Source organism: Lissotriton helveticus, chromosome 8 (genome assembly GCF_964261635.1).
Source record: "Lissotriton helveticus chromosome 8, aLisHel1.1, whole genome shotgun sequence".
Taxonomy (NCBI): domain Eukaryota; kingdom Metazoa; phylum Chordata; class Amphibia; order Caudata; family Salamandridae; genus Lissotriton; species Lissotriton helveticus.
The window spans coordinates 366,626,931-366,646,069 of record NC_136069.1 but is presented as its reverse complement, the minus strand read 5'-3'; the positions used below and the strand labels follow the sequence as shown (position 1 = coordinate 366,646,069).

At 47.3% G+C, this 19,139-nt stretch overlaps 1 protein-coding gene across 2 annotated transcripts in view; it reads right to left on the bottom strand.

Moving 5' to 3' along the window:
- PDS5B (PDS5 cohesin associated factor B) overlaps positions 1-635 on the bottom strand; it is a 772,752-nt gene extending 772,117 nt beyond the window's left edge. The window contains exon 1 of one of the 2 annotated variants that reach the window (XM_078657163.1): positions 486-635. The gene's annotated coding sequence lies outside the window, so the exon portion shown is untranslated. Of the gene's footprint in view, positions 1-202; positions 386-485 lie in introns of those variants that run through there. The other variant, XM_078657161.1, reaches the window with a different exon arrangement.
- Between the last annotated feature and the right edge of the window lie 18,504 nt (positions 636-19,139).

The following is a 19,139-nucleotide window of genomic DNA, read 5'->3' as shown; positions in this document are numbered from 1 at the left end:
GGCTCAGTGAGTTCTACCGGAGGTATAGGCTGCACAGCAGCCGGCCCATAAGCACTGGCAGCGGCACCATCTCGCTCGATAGCATGCACGCTGAGCAGAAGCGGAATAACTGGAGCCTGCGGCGGCCAATCCACACGCCACGGAAGGTGTGGAGCAATGGGGCAGCCCATCGCTGCAGGTGACAGGCGCGTGCCACACTCACCGTACTCGCAGTGACACCCGGAGGAGGCGCGTGCCCGGGGCGGGGGTTGCAGAAGCAATGGAGCCACCCTGCAGACGGGAGACGCTGAGATCGGCCTGAGCCCTGCGTACACAACGGGCACTCTGCAGCTCTCAGGAGCGGCGGGAGGGGTACCACAGGAGGTGACGTTTGGCAGGCAACTGTACGGGCCGGGTGGCTTACGGTGGTACATCTGACTGCATATTTCTGCTGAGGGGGCGGAGTTAAATCTGACATCGACCGCAGTGGAATGCAGTATACTCACCAGCTCAGAGTCCGCTCGCCTGAAGGAGTCTTCAAACCACACCAGACATAAGCGCCGGAAAGCTGGAACACAGATAGAAGCAGTCACCCCGCAAAAAACGAGAACATCTTCATTGATGTTGTCACTGGAGACCGCCCACTGACAGAAGGCGGGAAGGTACAGCAGCAAACCAGGATCACGGCAAGGCTCCTGCGACCCAGAGCCAATGAACAAAGGGCAAGCATTTCTGCAGCCAATCGTAAGGGAATGTGTCCGGAACCGCAGCGAATGAACAAGAAAATACAAAGACCCTCCAGCCAATCCAGAGCCAAGAATTACTCCAACCAATCCAAGGACAGCATAATCCCATACACTAGGGTTTGCAGTTCTGACTGCAACCTTTAGGTATTTATTAATGTATGCAATGCGACTTTATACAGCGTGTGTGCTATCCGAATGCGTCAGACAGCTTGACATAGAAACGAATCACATTTCACAAGTGTTAAAAGGTTGCACGCGTGTTGCGTTTTGGAATTTGAAACAAGCAAGTACAAAGTTACACAAGGTGCATACGGGTACAGGTTAACAAAACACATACAAAAACCCAGCCCTCATCGCTGTACTAAAGGAACAAAACATGTCCATCTAAGGAACAAGATCAGACTACGGATTTCAGTTTCACATAGGAAATTCTGGACCGGTGGCAATACTGTCGCTGTAGAAGAAGCGCCTGTGGCGCGGTTGTAAACCGAGTGGCTCTCGGTAGGGCTTTAAATGAACCTGTACTACTTGGACGCATATGTAGCCGCAGCGCATCTCAAAGTTCCCTTGACTCGGAGTAATCCACATGTGTGGATTACTCCGAGCTAGAGATCTGATAAGGACAAGTCCCGATTATAAGGCAGTAAATTGGAATGTTCTAATGTAAAGTACCATCCCATGGGCATTAATCCACACAGCAGCAACAATGTACTGTAAAATCGTCATTTTAGCTACCCACTTCTCAACCAGCATGTGAAGCATGTTACTACCATGGTAATCACCTACATAACCCATAGCATGTAAAACGTCAAACCTGTGAAAGGTGCTCAGATCACAACAATGTAATCACATCACCATCCTCATACCAGTCACCCATCTTGCTTCAGTATGTAAAACGTCATCTCACCAAGCCACTAAGCCCTACCCGCACATTAGGGGCCTATTCAACAGACTGCATTTCATAGTACGTTTAGTACAATAATTACTAATAAAGTACTACAAAATGCTATTCACAAACCTACAAGTGCAAAGCTCCACTTCTCCTATCTTTTCTACACAAAGATCCTCACTTTTTACGTTTACTCAGTAGTAACAGGTGGCTGGATAAGAGGATTAGAGATGACATGCATCCACCCACAAAAGAGTAAGCCCATTGCTATTCACAAACTGCACTTTTAAAGTTACTACTGCCAAGAAAGGGACCAAAAACAGTTGTAAATTACTCTAGGTAAGAGCTGGAGTAAGTTCTCCAACACACATGGCCAACCACTGGTACCGCAAAACCCTTCCATAGAAAATAATGGAGGTAAGGATCTAAAATAAAAGGAAATAAACAAAACGTACGTCTGGTATTTAAAGTAGAAAAGGAGAGAAGACAACAGGAAAGGTGAGTGTCTCTCAGAAAGAGTGCTTCTTTAAGGATGAGAATCCAAACTCATCAAAGGGTGACATGCTTCATCAGTGGGTTCTCTCTTCACCAATGGTGGCTGCCACAAACAAAGGATAATGAGGCGGGTGGAGGGAATGCGGGAAGGGGGGCACGGGAGGGTGTTAATAATAATATATTTTAAAAAACTTACCTTACGCTGCTGGCCACGTCGCACCTCCTCAGACAGACTCCCTGTGCGGGCTGAAAAGACGCTCCGCTCAGGACAGGGAGACTGTGGGATTTCTCCAGACCCGGCTGTTCAATGCAGCTGGGTTGGAGAAACGTAAGTGCGCATGTGTGCTAGGCCGGCCTGAGACGTCCGGCCAAACACACATGAGCACTTAGAACATAGCGCACATAGCATTCCTCCTCCCCCGTCCCATGCCTTGGCCTGCCCCTCCCTGTATGCGATGGCGCACAGCCTGCAAATGAAAAATAAAATGATGATAGAACATCGTTTTATTTTCAACCTGCTAGCTCTGAGCCAGCGGTGGGGCGACGCGCCTCCGCCATTGCAGAGGAGCACTGCTGCCCCTCACACCAGGACCGCAAGGTGCCAGTTGTGGGCTACAAATCCCCAATGTGGAAGAGCTGAGGTGTTTTAAAATGATGAGCAAATGTTGACAGAGAGTGAGAGGCAGAGTGCAAAAGGAAATCGAGATAAAGGATAAAACTATCTTCAGAAGGGCTGAACTGAGTTTATTCGGATGCCATCCGGGATAAAGTTAAAAATGAGAGAGGACTGGGGAATTTTCAACAATATACCCCTTTTTATGGTTAACATGTTTCTGCCAATCATGGACCCCAAAAGGGGTTCTACGGCATTAGCCAAGACCCAGATGGTAAGCCACTCTGCTAAAGACATTAAAGTAGAACTCAAAAAAGAGAAATAACGAAATACTGGCCTCACAAGTGTAAGCCTGATAGGAATGGGGATGGCCCAACAGTACTCAGGGTCCACTAGTATTCCGTAAAGTAACAATAGAGATAGGTAATTTTACAAGAAGCGTTCACAATGCCATCTGAAATCATTTGGCACAGTTCTTTTTTAGTGTTATCACTGAGTTCATGTAGTGCCCAACACCAACCAAAGTGATGCCCAGTGAAAGAGGTATTTGGCTCATCTTACCAAAAATTAGATGTGGTAACATCCACTCTCAAACCTGTAGGTAATGCCTCAACCGCAGAGCTGTATCATAGTCATAGAGGAATAGAAAAAGGGAGAAAAACACTAGTACAATCACACACTGAAACCTATATGTAAATGGTGACTAAAATTACAAGATTATGAGTACAAACATATCAAAAGAAGGGCGTATCGGAAGCGCAAAGCTGTATCTTAGTCTAACCCTGATGTGGTCCTGAGGTAAGTATGTTTGAAGCGCGTAATAATCCAGCAAGAACTGTGTGTCATCTTGCCCTAGATGACACTCTTGAGAGAGTGAGGGTTCTCATCCTTAATGAAGCACTTTTTCTTGGAGACACTCACCTTTCCTGTTATCTCCTCTCCTTTTCCACTTTAGATACCAGACATACCTTTTGTGTATTTCATGTTACTTAGGGAGCAGTACGCTTCAAGTTGGGCATCTCCCTTTGGATCTTTTGTGTGCGTGTAATTATTTAAAATAAAACCCTGTACGAAATAATTTTGAATTAAGTTAAATTATTTAAAACAGTTTAAATATAAATACATATAGTTTAATGTTAGGAAAGATATCTAAAAATAACATATTTATTATTTAATTGTAAAATATTTAACAAACTTTTTGGAATGTATAAATTCATGTAATCACTTTTTGTTAGTAAATGATTATATCATTTTTAATTGATTATATGCATCACTTTTAATTATTATAAATGCATAATAAGAATTTCTTTTGTTTGACTGTAGATAGAAATCTATTTTTTAATTAAAACTTCAGAATTATTTTTTTATTTAAAATGGTAAGTTACTTAAATATTGAATTCAAAATTGAGTTGATAGAGCAGAACCATTTTTTTCTTATTTTGTTCTACGTTTAAAATACGTATCTAAAAGAAAATCACTGTAATATTTAACATAAACATATTTGTACTAATTTTATTTCAGTTAAATAATATTTTTTACCTTGTCTTATGCTTTACCATAGGGATAATCCGCAGTTGGAGTGGAGATCTTCCTATGGTAAAGTATAGGCAACATTTTAAAAGTTTTTTGAACTTCATAATAAATAAGTACAAATATTTTTATGTTAAATTTTAATGAAAATGAATTGTATATATTTTAAATGTAGAACAAAATAAAACATTCTACAGCACCATCAACTTTATTTCAACGTCATTTTTAATTAAACCTTTGATTAACTTAAATATAATCAATTAGATAAAATATAGTTTCCTGAACTTTAAATTAAAAATATGAATTCCCGCCTAAAGTAAAATAATATTTTTATTATGCATTAGTATTTATTAAACATGATGCATAGAATTAAGTCATTTATTATATTTTAATTATAATGTTACATTAATTTATTCAATCAGAAATAGTTGATAAAATAGTTTATATTTAAATAATAAATGTTTTATTATTTAATTTTAGTAACATTAAATCATATAAATTTATATGTGTAACTATTTTAAATAGTTAAATTTAATATTATTTCCTATGGGATTTTATTTTAAGTTCTTGCCTCGATTATTTTCTATAGAGGGTGCTGCAGGACCAGTGGTTGGCCATGTGTGGTAGTGTACGTACTACTGTTTCTTTTTGACAGATGTAACTTACACTCGTAAATTTGGCTTCAGCTTCTCTTGCAGGGGCTGGAAATGTCAGCACTTTTGAATAACTTTACACTCAGATATTGTGAATAGCTCAAAATAGTAAAGTTACAAAAACTGTAAGAATAAACGTATGTGTTACTCACTCATTAGTGTAAGTTACCTTTGTGAATTGCCCGTACATATTAAAAGCAACCCCTGGGCCATGGGCTTCACTCCATCAGCGTGTGTTATGTTAGCACAGAATGAATGGAAAAAAATAAAGAATAGCCCTCCTCTAACCAGGAAGTGCCCAAAAGGGGATAGGAGAACCACCATGCTTAGTGCTCAAGCTGACTCAACCCCCCACTGGCTTTCCATACTCCCAAAAGGTATTACAAATCACTACAGGTGAGGGCTACCCAAAGCCGTGTGTCAACAGTGCTCAGCCTGGACTGACTACCAAGTAGTGAATCAGCTGGCAGAGTAGGACCTTCCAGAGGAGGACTGACCGCTAACTCAGTCTAGTGAATACAGGGCTGACTGTCTGCTTTAAATACAATTAGGCAGGTCTCCTGCTGGATTAGGACTGGGCTCCTATTGGTTTGGGGTTTTCACATCACCGCTTTTAAGCATTTTAAAGGTAACCAAGTTTCTAAAGTTGGGTTGTGAAAGACACTTGTGGTGCTGCAGCTCTTTCCTCCAAGTCAGTCTGCAAATAAACACTAGTTACCATTACACACAAGTACAGTTCTAGAGGCAGGCAAGCAACACAAGCCTTGCTCGGGTGAATGTCTGGATATGTCTAGGCCCTGTCCAATGAGGACTTGTGAGCCAAAATAGAGCCAAGTCAGGCTCCCCAGACACTACCCGATTGCAGTTTTAAAAGTAAAAAAAAACAGAAGAGGCATGAAAGCTGAGCACACAAAATTTAAAAAGTTGCTTTCTGCTGTGTGCTTCTGCATTTGACCTGAGCTGCAATTTGCATGTGGCTCAATAAAGGCTTGTGGGAAGTCAGTTTCTATTTTGCTAATCAGTGTATTTGCTATCCTTGAGGTGCTGACTGTCTCCGTCTTTAAGTTTTTATTATGTTAAGAGAGCCAGTATAGTAATATAAACACAGCCTTCCCTTACATGTTGTACTTTTTCAAGGAAGCCATTTTGAATGTTTTTAATGTACATCTTGATAGACTGAATTAAAATACAATACTAGTATTCATTGAAAACAGTGTACATGTTTAGGGAATTAAGGGCTCGAATAGGATGGCGAGCGGACTTACGTCCCGCCTGCCACCCTATCGGAAACAGAACCAACCGACTAGCTGTCGGCGGTTCCGCCATAGGGATCACGATGCGACCGCCTGCAAGGCGGTTGCACCGTGTATTCTTTGCATTGTGGTGAGTGCTGCTGGCTGCAGCACCCGCCGCAATGTGCAAAAGATGCACCCTGTACATATCCCAGCACTACGTGGCAGGACCATGGTGCAGGGATATGTAGGGGGTACAGGCCCGGACTGGCTGTTGTGGGCACCGGGCAATCCTCCGGTCGGCCGCAAGGGAGGGGGCCGGTTTTGGGCCCTGGGGGCCGTTTTTGTTGCAGAGCCGTTTTTGCAGCATAGCTGCAAAATCGGCCCTGTAACAAAATCGGCTGAAAAGCGGCCCTGGCAAAGCGCTCGCCCCCCTCCCGCCCGGGGGCGGGGGGGCCGGCCGAGCACTTTGCCAGGGCCAGTTTTGGCTCCCAGTCCGGCCCTGAGGGGGTACCATAAGTGCCCCCCGTTGCCCACATCGGAGGGCCAAAGGGGAAGGGGTGCTCGCTACGGCACCGCAAAGACCCTTTCCGCCTGCCTGCTCATGGCGGGTTAACCGTCATAAACAGGCGGGCAGAAAGAGACATCGTAATCCCTATGGCGGTGCCTGGTAGGCACAGCCACCATTGTAGGGAATACAGCCCCCTCTGCCACACCGGTGGGCTCAAGGAGCCCGTCGGATGCGTGGCAGTCGGTTTTTCCGACTGCTACCCATCCGCCCTCATTAAAATATGACGGGCGGCTATGATGGGTCCGATGGTGGTGGGACCGCCACCGACAGGCTGTCGGTGGCGGTCACACCATCATCCTAATCAGGCCCTAAATTACTGATTAGAAAGCATCTTCTTTTGATGGTAAAAGGTAAAGAGAAGGAGAGCATCATCCAGTTTCAAAGCTGCATGCATGTAACTAGGATATTTTTGTTCAGATCCCAGCTCTACTACTTTACCAAACTGTGTGATCATACATAGATCAATTTACCTCAGTGTACCTCATTTTAAATTAGCATCAACTCATATCACTTTGGAAGTGTGCTAAATAAAAAAATATGTATGGTTTAGTAGCCAATAGTGTGGCTCCACACACAATAAAACTTTCCTTATACACATTTCAACTGTCTAACATAGTCTTGGTTCAATATTGTAAATTCACTTGAGGCTGGGGAAAGTTCATGTTTAAAAAACATTACTTTTAAAAGTTATCAATGCAGTGATATTATCTTATGTACTAAGATAAAAACACAAACCTCCAAGAAATTATCTATTTTTAATGGAAAGTCTCTTTAATATATTTTTACATGATATTTGCTATTTTATGGACATGGACAAGACAAATCTTTAAATGGATCGGCTTGTGCTTGGCTCCTAGAGACAAGCCCCTTGGTTGCCTCTCCTTGTGAAATGCCTGGTTCACCCACCTCTACTCATTTCATCTTGACAGTGTGTGGGCGTTCCTTCCTCGGCCACTCGATTCAAGGCATTCCAATCTGCTGTTCCCAACTGGACACCAAATCGTAGCATCAGGATCACTAAGATTTGCCATCTGGCTGTGTGTTGTTTTTACTGGCATGACAGGTATTGGTCAGTACCAAAATTAGGAAAATCATCTGAATCCAGTATTTGTTCCCCTTATCAGTGCATAATTTTATTTAATCAGTAAATATAAGACGAAAGAGCTGTCTTAATGGTCCCTGACTGACAAAGTGTAAAATACAAAACGGCTGTGTTAAAACTGATTAGATATTAATTTATCGTTTTAACTGCTTGAGTGGGCTTGATGGGGTGGATTGACTGCTCCCTACATTGTGGACAATGGCACTTGTGACATTCCTGAGATACCTGGACTCTCTATTGAAACTGCCCCCGAAATAACAACGGGTGTAAATTGCCCCTTTAGCCCTCTCATCCCAGCAATTCCCGTTACAGAACATCTGAGATTAATCTCGTGGAATGTAGCCGGATTAGTAAATAAATTGGCAGACCAAGACTGGGGAACTTACATTGAGACCGGGGACGTCTGTATGTTCCAGGAAACTTGGGCAAGGGAAGAACATGTGCAGCAAGGTTACCACTCATTTTACATTCCGGCCAGATGGGAGGGCAAAGGACGCCCTTCTGGGGGGCTCGTAACCTGGGTGGCGTCCCATCTAGGCTGTGAGGCCACAGGGATACCAACCCCCTCCGATGATATCCTAGTGGTCCTATTGACATGGCCAAACCAAGCGAAACTCGCATTAATAAACATCTATGCTAGGCCAGTTGGAATTGCTAGGGAATCACCTACTATAGGCGAACTTTCGGAGTACTTGTCCGAAATGCCGGGAGATCTACCTTATGTCGTGGGAGGGGATTTAAACTCCCACTTTGAACCGCTCCCAGGCCTTTTAGAGGGCTTTCCGACAGATGAAGAGGCCAGGTGGTCAGTGCCCTCGGTAGAAGGTCCCCCCCCCGAAGGCATGGACTCCTGTAGCACTCCAGATCACAGCTCTTGCCCTGAAGTTTGGAATTAGAGCCTGTAATGGGCGTGTTAGATCTGACATACCAAGCAGAACCACATACAACAAAGTGGGAAGAGAATCTCGGCTGGATTATGTCTTGGTACAGGTAGTGAACTGGCCAGCTATCCGGGACTTCAGGGTAAGAGAAAGACTGGATAGTGATCATAATGCCCTTGAACTGGATCTCATTCATCCCGGCAACCAGACATGTATAACGCGTGAGGAGGGGAGCAAACCTGAACTTCTGCTGGAAAACAACCGCAGAAGAATCAGGTGGGAACAACTGGTAGCGAGGGATGGGAAACTTCCCAGGCTCTATGCAGGACTGATTCCCTCTTTAGAAATCGTGGGAGATCTAGCCATTGGGGTGGCCAACAAAGATTCACACGCCAAATTATATCAGGCTCACGAGGGTCTTATAAAGGCCGCTGCCCCCATCCTCTTTAATGATGTAAAGAATCCAAGGAGGAGGCAGCCACAAAAATCCTCATGGTATAATATGGCCTGCAGAAGGGCAAAGGGGGAACTCCTTAGATCCATTAAGGAGGGTTTAGGTGGAGAGCAGTTAAAGGAAAGGAGATGGGCATATAAAAAACTAACTGCCCACGCTAAAAAAGAATGGGAGGAGAACCATTGGGAGGAGCTTAACAAGTCCTTAGCCACAAAGGACCATCGGATGTTTTGGAGACTTGTAAACGGGGGGGTCGGGGAATCTCCATTCTGCAATCCAGCCAAACATAGCACCAGCGGCCTGGCAGGCGAACTTTCAATCCCTCTATAGCGCCGAGCTGGGAGAACCTACCAACGACTTCGCAGCTGCCTGGCCTGACTATGAGGGGGATCCAATAAGACTGGACGAGGTTAAGTCTGCAATTGCAGGACTTACTTCGGGAAAGGCGCCAGGATTGGACGGCCTACCCGGGGATCTGTTCAAGCAGGAGCCCAATATCTGGGCCCCCTACTTGGTTACTCTTTTTAATGGAGTTCTTAGTGGGATGGACATCCCTAGTACTTGGCTGGGGGCGGAGGTGGTTCCTATATTCAAAAAGGGCTCGCCTCTCCTTCCAGCCAACTACAGACCAATTAGTCTGATTGACGTGCCACAGAAGTTGTTTGGGAGGGTACTGCTGAAGCGCCTCCAGGATTGGGCAGAAGAGATGGGGGTTCTCAGTCCGTACCCGGCGGGCTTTAGAAAGGGAGTCTCCACAGTGGACCAGGTTTTTAGACTAAACATTATTTACTGGAGGGCGGCGATATTCGAGGGCGGCAGCCTATACACTATTTTTGTGGATCTCCGTGCCGCCTTCGACCTTGTGCCGAGAGGGAAACTATGGAGTGTTTTGGGTGAGATGGGCGTCCCGCCGGACATCCTGATAATCCTACAGAGACTACACCAAAACAACTATGCCCGAGTCAGGTGTGGGAGGTCCGGGGCATTAACGGACAGATTCCCCGTTGACCGAGGGGTTAGGCAGGGTTGTGTGTTGGCACCAACCCTGTTTTGCCTCTTTGTCAACGGGGTAATCGCCCATCTAAATGCCATTGAATACACTGACGCCCCTAAATTGAACGGCAGCAGGGTGCCTGCAATTATGTTTGCGGATGACACCCTGCTGCTGTCCAAAACTCCTATGGGGATACAGAGGGTTGTAGACTCATTTGTGTCCTTCTGTACCGACAGGGGTCTAGAAATCAACGCAACCAAAACTAAGTTTATGGTGTTGAACCCTAGGCAAAAACTGCGGCCGAATCCATCATTGGGAGCCTCACGGCTTGAGAGAGTTTTCACCTTTGAATATCTTGGTGTAACTCTCAATGAATCTATGACTTGGGGACCACACCAGAATAGGGCTTATCTTAAATTGGTACAGACCACAGGGGGTATTACCAGGATGATGAACGGCTCCACATACCGTCCGCTGGGGCCACTCATCCAGATTTATAAGGCACAGGCGAGGGGTGCCACTATGTATGGTGCGGAATTGTGGGGACACATACCCTGCCGCAGCTTGGCAACAACCGAGAACAATTTTATCAGGCAGATAGTCGCACTTCCGCCTAGCACCCCCCTCCTCCCCCTGAGGCTGGATCTGGGTCTACGACCAATAGGGGACGAATTAGGGTTGAGACCCATAGCCTTTTGGTGAAGGCTATGGAGCAGTGAAGAACTTCTTACCTACAGGGCAGAATTGATGGAGCTTTTATCCCACCCGAAAGCACTATTGATCCCCTGGATAAAATATATCCACAAATCCTGTATGACTAGGGTTCCCTGACCTCTGGTCTAATCCCGCCGATGCGTCACTAAACATCTCTAAGAGAGCTCTTGCCGCTGCTTACCATGAACAAAAATTAGTCATGGCCTTGGACAGCCAGGGTGAAGGGTCACTTACCTCGGCATTTGTGCAAAGTAAAGACTCATACAGGCTGGAGAGGGTCCTTGATGATATTTCCCCTGTGCTGGCCAGGAAGCTGTTCCTCCAATGGAGATATGGCACACTGCCCCTACGATCTTTTACCAGCTCCTGGTCAGCACCCCCTTCGACAAAACAGTGCCCGGCCTGTGCAGGTGCGGACGAAACCTATTTACACTTGGTCATGTTTTGCCCAGTATATAAGACAGCGAGGAAGTATTGGCTCCTACCTTTGATCAGAAATCTGGGTTGCAGGGAGTACCTCCCAATGTACAGAATTTTAAAAACGGACATTTCAACCCTAACTGTGTTTGCAATAACAAAATTTCTCATCAATGTGTGGCACACTCGCACCCGCATTCTGAAGACCCAAGCTCCCTCCTAATGTAAAGGTCCATAGTTTTATGAATGTAATTTTATTAGCACTCAATTTTAAGGTTTTTCATTGAACAAGTATGTATTGACTGATTGTGTATGATGATTTTACAGTGATTAGTGTATGTTTTATTGTACATCTTTGATGGCCAGTGGCCGAAATAAAGATTTGATATATATATTAGATATAATTTAGTATTAAGTTCTGTTTCCCTGTAATGTCCAAGCCTTTGCAGAAGCTTAAAAAGTGAACACATGGCTGTATTTTTCTCTGGGAAAGGTGACTACGTAATGAAACACACTTTCATTCACTCTTTCCATCACTATCAAGTCTTTCCTTTAAAGCATTGTTCAGATTCCAAACCCGTATCTCGAGAGAGCAAACTCCCACAATGCATTGTTGATATTTGCCCACCAGATGTCACTGTTTGCAAGGGAATCTCTATCTGAGTACACTTTACCCTAAAACAGTGGTTCCTAAAGTGTCATTACTGGAACCTGGGTTCCCCCACTGAATTATTATTGGGATCCGGGGACTCCTACTAAATCATTATTGGGACCTGGGGCCCCCCCTCTGAGTCATTACTGGACACCAGGGATCCCAGCCTAAGCATTTGAGATGATTTGAACCACATCACAATACACACAATTGCAGAAACAAGCATTCATCAAACAAATAAACAAATGATGAACTACTTTATTTAATTCACCAACAAATATTTGTTTTTTAAATCACAATCTTAATTTTTATCGGAAGGTTGGAGCTTCTCTAAATTCAATTTGTGCTACTCATTGTCCATACTATAATCTGTTTGCTCAACTTGCACTGTTTCCACAAATCAGTCTGAGGATACTAACTTAATGTTTAACTTTTAAATTCCTGCACGTTTTCAGAACGTTTTAAAATGTTAATCTTTACATTTTATTTCATTATTTATATGCACTTTAATAATCTGTTAATACTATTAAATTTACTAAGTAGTCATGAACCCCCTGAATAGGCTTCCCAGACCGCCAGTGGTCCCCGGACCACAGGTTAAGAACAACCACCCTAAAGTATGCAACAAGCATTGGCATATCCAATAGGTCTCGCCTTTGGGACCTTATATGTGTTTAGCCATGCAACAGTTGATGTTGTTGCACCAAGGATATTGTCCTGCATAACTAAATACTTATAAGGTCCCAAAAGCGAGCTCTATTGGCTATGCCAGTGCTTGTTTCCAGTAAGTATCAGTAGGTTTGATCTGCCCAAATGTATCTGAGGATGAAGCTCTTATTGCACCCAGTATGTTTTGGGGGAGAGGATGTAGCCTTACAGCTAGAGCTGCTGACTTTGGAGCTGAGGAACTGGGTGGAGCCTCTGCATTGGCTCAACATTCTGGGATTCTGGGCAAATCACTTAATCTCCCCTGCCTACCAAAAAAATGAATGTGTCCTTGTGTACTGTAACTGGTGCTCATCTAAAGCGCTTTGGATCTAGTTCGGCTATATACATCTGCAACACCAACAAAACGCAAAATCCATTATTTTATATCTGTGGTAACAGGAATTATGGCACGTATGGGACATTATTAGTCAGCTAGTAATGTGTGCCCCTGAGGAAACAAGCTCCCTCTTGCTCCCTGGGTGAGTGCAGGGCAGCACCTCAGTGGAGCAGCTAGGCGGAGCTTGGCCGATCAATAATTTGACTTAGAGGTGTCATGAACCCTTGTTTTAGCAGAAGAATTAGGGGTTGTAACTGGACTCAATTAATAAGTTGATGGGACAAGACAGGAAGGAAGGAAACATGAAGGAAGGTGAAATGGAGGACGAAAGGGATGACTGAAATGAACAAATGAAGGAAGAGTGCAAGGACGTGTGGGTGGATGTGGCAAAGAAGAATGAAAGGGTGGATGGATTGATGGATGAGCGAAAGGGTGCTTTGTGGATGGATCTATTTGTGAACAGAAGCATCGTGACTGGCTGGAATGGTGGATGGAGGGATACACAGGGACGGGGGAAGAGGGAGGAATTGGATGTGTGTGTAAGGATAAATGAACGGAAGAATGGGGGAATGAATGAATGGATGGTTTAAGGGATGATGAATGGGGAGAGGATGTGGCCTAACGGTTAGAGTAGTCGACCTTGAAGCTGGAGAACCGGGTTCGTGTCCAGGCAGGAGACGCTCAACATCCTGTGATTCTGGGCAAATCACTCAATCTGCATGTGTCTAAGAAAAATGAACGTGTCTGTCTGTAATTCAACTTGTGCTCATATAAAGTCTCTGATACCTTCGGGTCGAGTTTGCGCCATATAAAACCCTCAAAAAACATTGTGACGACACGGACTCTCTGGAGGCTCAATGGGGCACTTCTCCCCCCACTGTTATCCCATTCTATATTTGCAGAACGACCCCGGGGAGTATGGCCCCTTTAACTCCTACACCTGGGCCGGCCAGGTGAGGGGGTCACGTGGTTCAGCCGTTGTGAAAACCGGAGACGCCGAGGAAGAGTGTCGTTCGTTGGGACCTGCTTGTGAGGAGCAGACGCTGGTGACAACCTTCGAGGTGCTGCCGTGGAACAACGTTACACCGCCGCAGAAGAGCCCGGAATCAGCTACTGCAGAAGAACCTTCACCGCGGGAGGAGAGAACGGACGACCGACGAAAAGGGCAGCCATACCCTAGCTGGCAACGCGCTGAAGCCCGCCACGGCCCAGGAGAAGGGTCGTGGCTCAACAAGGTACGGGGACGACTCGGGTTGACGCCGGGAGGGACCCGGGTTGAGGGGAAGGCTGGGGGCAGTACGGGTGAGCAAGTATAAGAGCCCGTTAACCGCTGCAAGAGCACTCACATATTGGTGACGGTAGTGGTGACTTCCCTACACTTCCCCGGCACACCGCGACATGTAAAGGGAGGAGAAACCCCTTCCTGACATTTCTTTTCCTTGTTTTTTTCCCCTGTAGTCCGACGCAACACCCTGAGGAGCAACAACCGACTCCAGCGACGGGAGGGACTGCCACAAAGCGCGGAGGTGTCCCCAGTAACCCCTGAAAGGAAGCGGACTACAACTCCCATAATCCCTTACCAAGGAGACTCTTAGAATCCTCTGGGGACGGACATTCCCTGTTTCTACGTGTTGTGTTTTCACCTCAATAAATCATACTCTATTGATAGAACACCTTAACTTGTCCTGGTCTGCTTCTCGCCCACGTTACAAACATGTATACCGTGTTAGCTGTAAAGATGATGGAAACCTTTCCAGCATGACTCTGGCTTGTTTATTTTGCTGACTCTCACGTTCTTAGGAGTTAGGTTTCAAGAGTGTGTGGGGTGGGTGTGTGTTTGGGGCAGTGATAGAAGTGGGCGGGGACGGAAGGGCACGGCGTGCCCCTACTTCTAAAAAATTGTTCAGTCCGTTCCCCTACTTCTTGCTTTCAAAAAAGCGTCCCGGGACGGCAAGAATAGTCCAACTTTAAAATGATAACTTTTTTCTTTCCGCTTCCAGGGGCTGCTCGCACTTCTCTGTTGTACTCCAGAGGCTGCAGCAGCCCCCGCCCCCCCTGAGTTCGCACAGACCGAGGGCAGGCCATTGTCATTCCGACTGAGGCAGATTAGCCACTTTAGAATGACAATGCGCCCGCCCTCTGTCTTTAACATATCAAGTGCCCCTGAGATCAGAGTTGGTGATTAGAGAGGAGCTTTCCCCAAGCAGAGTACTGTGGGGAACTTGACACCTTTGTCAATGTTGTACACGGAGTGAAGTGAACTGGGCAGGAGCAGTGACCACAGTGACCGAACAGAAGAGGCGACAGGAAAGGAGAGGTACTAGGGCAGGAGAGGTGTCGGGGCAGGAGAATTGACAGGGCAGGAGAGGTGATGGGGCAGGAGAGGTGACGGGGCAGGAGAGGTGATGGGGCAGGGGAGGTGACGGGGCAGGGGAGGTGACGGGCAGGGGAGGTGACGGGCAGGGGAGGTGACGGGGCAGGGGAGGTGACGGGCAGGGAGAAGACTGGGCAGGAGAGGTGACGGGGCAGGGGAGGTGACGGGCACGAGAGGTGACGGGGCAGGGGAGGTGACGGGGCAGGGAGGTGACGGGGCAGGGAGGTGACGGGGCAGGGGAGGTGATGGGCACGAGAGGTGATGGGGCAGGGGAGGTGACGGGCAGGAGAGGTGATGGGGCAGGGGAGGTGACGGGGCAGGGGAGGTGACGGGGCAGGAGAGGTGACGGGGCAGGGGAGGTGACGGGGCATGAGCTAGAGCAGTAACCGGGCGTGAGCGGTGAAAGGACAGGAGCGGTGAAAGGACAAGAGCGGTGAAAGGACCAGGAGCGGTGAAAGGACAGAAGCGGTGAACGGGGCAGGAGCAGTGAACAGGACAGGAGCAGAGAACAGGACAGGAGCAGGGAACAGGACAGGGGCAGGGAACAGGACAGGAGCAGGGAACAGGACAGGAGCAGGGAACAGGACAGGAGCAGGGAACGGGCCAGGAGCAGGGATCGGGACAGGAGCAGGGAACGGGGCAGGAGCAGGGAACGGGGCAGGAGCAGGGAACGGGGCAGGAGCAGGGAACGGGGCAGGAGCAGTGAACGGGGCAGGAGCAGTGAACGGGGCAGGAGCAGTGAACGGGGCAGGAGCAGTGAACGGGGCAGGAGCGGTGAACGGGGCAGGAGCGGTGAACGGGGCAGGAGCAGTGACGGGGCAGGAGCGGTGACGGGGCAGGAGCGGTGACGGGGCAGGAGAGGTGACGGGGCAGGAGAGGTGACGGGGCAGGAGAGGTGACGGGGCAGGAGAGGTGACGGGGCAGGAGAGGTGACAGCGCAGGAGAAGTGACGGGGCAGGAGAAGTGACGGGGCATGAGCTAGAGCAGTAACCGGGCATGAGCGGTGAAAGGACAGGAGCGGTGAAAGGACAGGAGCGGTGAAAGGACAGAAGCGGTGAAAGGACAGAAGCGGTGAAAGGACAGAAGCGGTGAAAGGACAGAAGCGGTGAACGGGGCAGGAGCAGGGAACAGGACAGGAGCGGTGAACAGGACAGGAGCGGTGAACAGGGCAGGAGTGGTGAACAGGGCAGGAGCGGTGAACAGGGCAGGAGCGGTGAACAGGGCAGGAGCGGTGAACAGGGCAGGAGAAGGGAACAGGGCAGGAGAAGGGAACAGGGCAGGAGAAGGGAACAGGCCAGGAGAAGTGACGGGCCAGGAGAAGGGAGGGGCAAGGAGAAGGGAGGGGTCAGAGGAATTGACGAAGCAGGAGTGTTGATCGAGCATGAGCAGGAGTACTGACTGGACTGGAGCAGTGAAAGGGCAGGAGCAGGCGTTTCCCAGGGCGACTGGAAGGGTAGGGGGCCAGTTTAGTTTGGGGGGACCGGTTTTGTACAAGTGCAGGAGTTTTAAAAACACTGCAAAGTTCTTTGTATATTCAGCAGGTTTCGGTCAACAATACAAGTGCCAAGATAACTTTGGTGATCAATGTACCTGCTGGAGAGAGATGGGAGCATGTTTTGTCTAGTGGCTGTTTTACTCATCTAAGGTAGTGCAGAGTGGTAATATGCCTGCTGCAAAGAACATGTACCATGCATATCAAAGAGCAATATGTTATGTGCATAGTTCAGTGGGTACTGCTTTGTGTTCACTTCTCGAATGAAAGGACACTTGAATACATATGGCCTGGCAGTTCGGGCTGGGCTGTTCACATTGGGCGCAGGATCAAGACTGATTTGCATATGGCTCGGTCCAAACTGGAATGTCATGGTGAGCAAAAAACGATGGATTTAAGCCCAGATCTCTGAACTGGTGTGAATGTATGACATTGTTCTGCCTTCTGTCCATCAATTGTTCTTTTTGCATTTGTCACCCCGAGTGGGACAGGTATGCTCAGACAATAGTCCCGTGCTCTCCATGCCACTGGAATCAAGCTATCCTGGTTGATGAGGGCTGAAAGCCCGAAACCGGTCCTAGGATGCTTGATTCCGGTCCAGGGAGGGCCTGGCCTGGCAGTTCGGGCTGGACTGTTCTCATTGGGTGAAGTATCAAGACTGATTTGCATATGGCTGGGTCCAAACTGGAATGGCATGGTGAGCAAAGAAACAATGGATTTAGGCCCAGATCTCTGTACTAGGGTGAATGTATGATATTGTTCTGGATTCTGTCCACCAGTTGTTCTTTTTGCTATATTATGATTGAGCAGATAGCTGGCTGACATGAATATGAAGGAGCCTTTGTGGGTTTCCTTGAGTTTAGATTCTCCTGAAGAGTCCCTTTCTCTTCTGAGCCTTGCTTAACACATGTGTACATAAGGAGCCCTGTATTCATGACCTCAATGTTTGAGACAAAAAATAATCATGGATTTCTGAACAATGAGAGTAAAAGCATTAAGGTAACATGTTGTTCCTGCTTATATTTCACATGCTTTACATAAACCTGTATTCCCTATGCGTGTTTGCTTTTTCCTGAATTAAACCTCAAATAAACATATCCATTCTTTTAATTAAATAATGTTATAAGCTGTAACTGGTCAGTGAAATGCTAAACGTACTAAAATTGGTATGTTTTGCTATTTCTAGCCACACCCCTGACTCCGCCCACTGATTTTATCTTCGGTTATTCCCGCCCCCTGATTCTCCACCCACAGTTCCCCTACTTTTGTTTTCCCACTTCGACCACTGGTTTGGGGGGGTTGTAATTTTAATTTTCTGGCAACTGCCTTGCATGGACTTTCATAATTGAGTAATTTGTAGTGAGCGAGAAGTTAAACACCGTGCAAATGGTCACTATTTGAACGTTCATCTACTCGACTTTCAAAATTAGTGGCACCATGGCTCACAGAGACAGCGGCCTCCAAGAGCCTCGAGAGAGACATGGCTCCTGTGGTGCAGACCAGTTGCGACTCTCTGTTGGCAGAGAGTGGGGTCACCGTCGCTCCCATAGCTTCAGCAGCAGCAGGTGCGGAGGACGCAGCGTACCCCGGCCCACGGCTCGGATCCTCCCACCCCACATTCAGAAATTAATGGATTTTCAGCCCAGGGGAGGGGCGTTGTTTCTGGGAGGGGAGGGGATGCACCACGCTGCACATGGAGGCAGCGCCGGAGCACAGAGCCAATGCTGGTCCTGTGTGCGCTGCACCGTGTTGCCTGACAGAGACAGGCAGAGAGGCCTCTGTCACTGAGACAAACCAGAGGGTATAGTGGGGAGGCTGCGGGTGGAGGCCGCCACAGCTCGTGAACTGCCACATCAGGTATGGGAGTGGTAACAGGAGCGGCTGTGTGAGTGGGAATGTGGAGTGGGGGGCACATGTAGGTTACAGAGAGTTAAGGTTTGGCCGATCGAAGGAACCCCTCGGGGAGAGAGCTGAGCCACCGGTGTATCTACGAGAACCCAGTGGCATATTCCAATCGGATACAAACACTTTTATGTACCTACCCAACGACAGCCGATAAGTAACAGCCGCTCCGGGTAAAATTACGCAGTGTAAATTAAAGTGTTAAAAAAATTCGAATCCACCGTCCTCATGCTCACCCCTCATCGATGACATCTCCTCAGTCACACAATATCACCAACCTTCCATGGTGCACACCTACCTCATCGACGCCATCTTTTCAGAGACCCCCAGAACATTACTGCCTCTCCAGGCACACATCACCTCAACAACAATGCCTTATGGATACACAGTATCTCCCCGCCTCC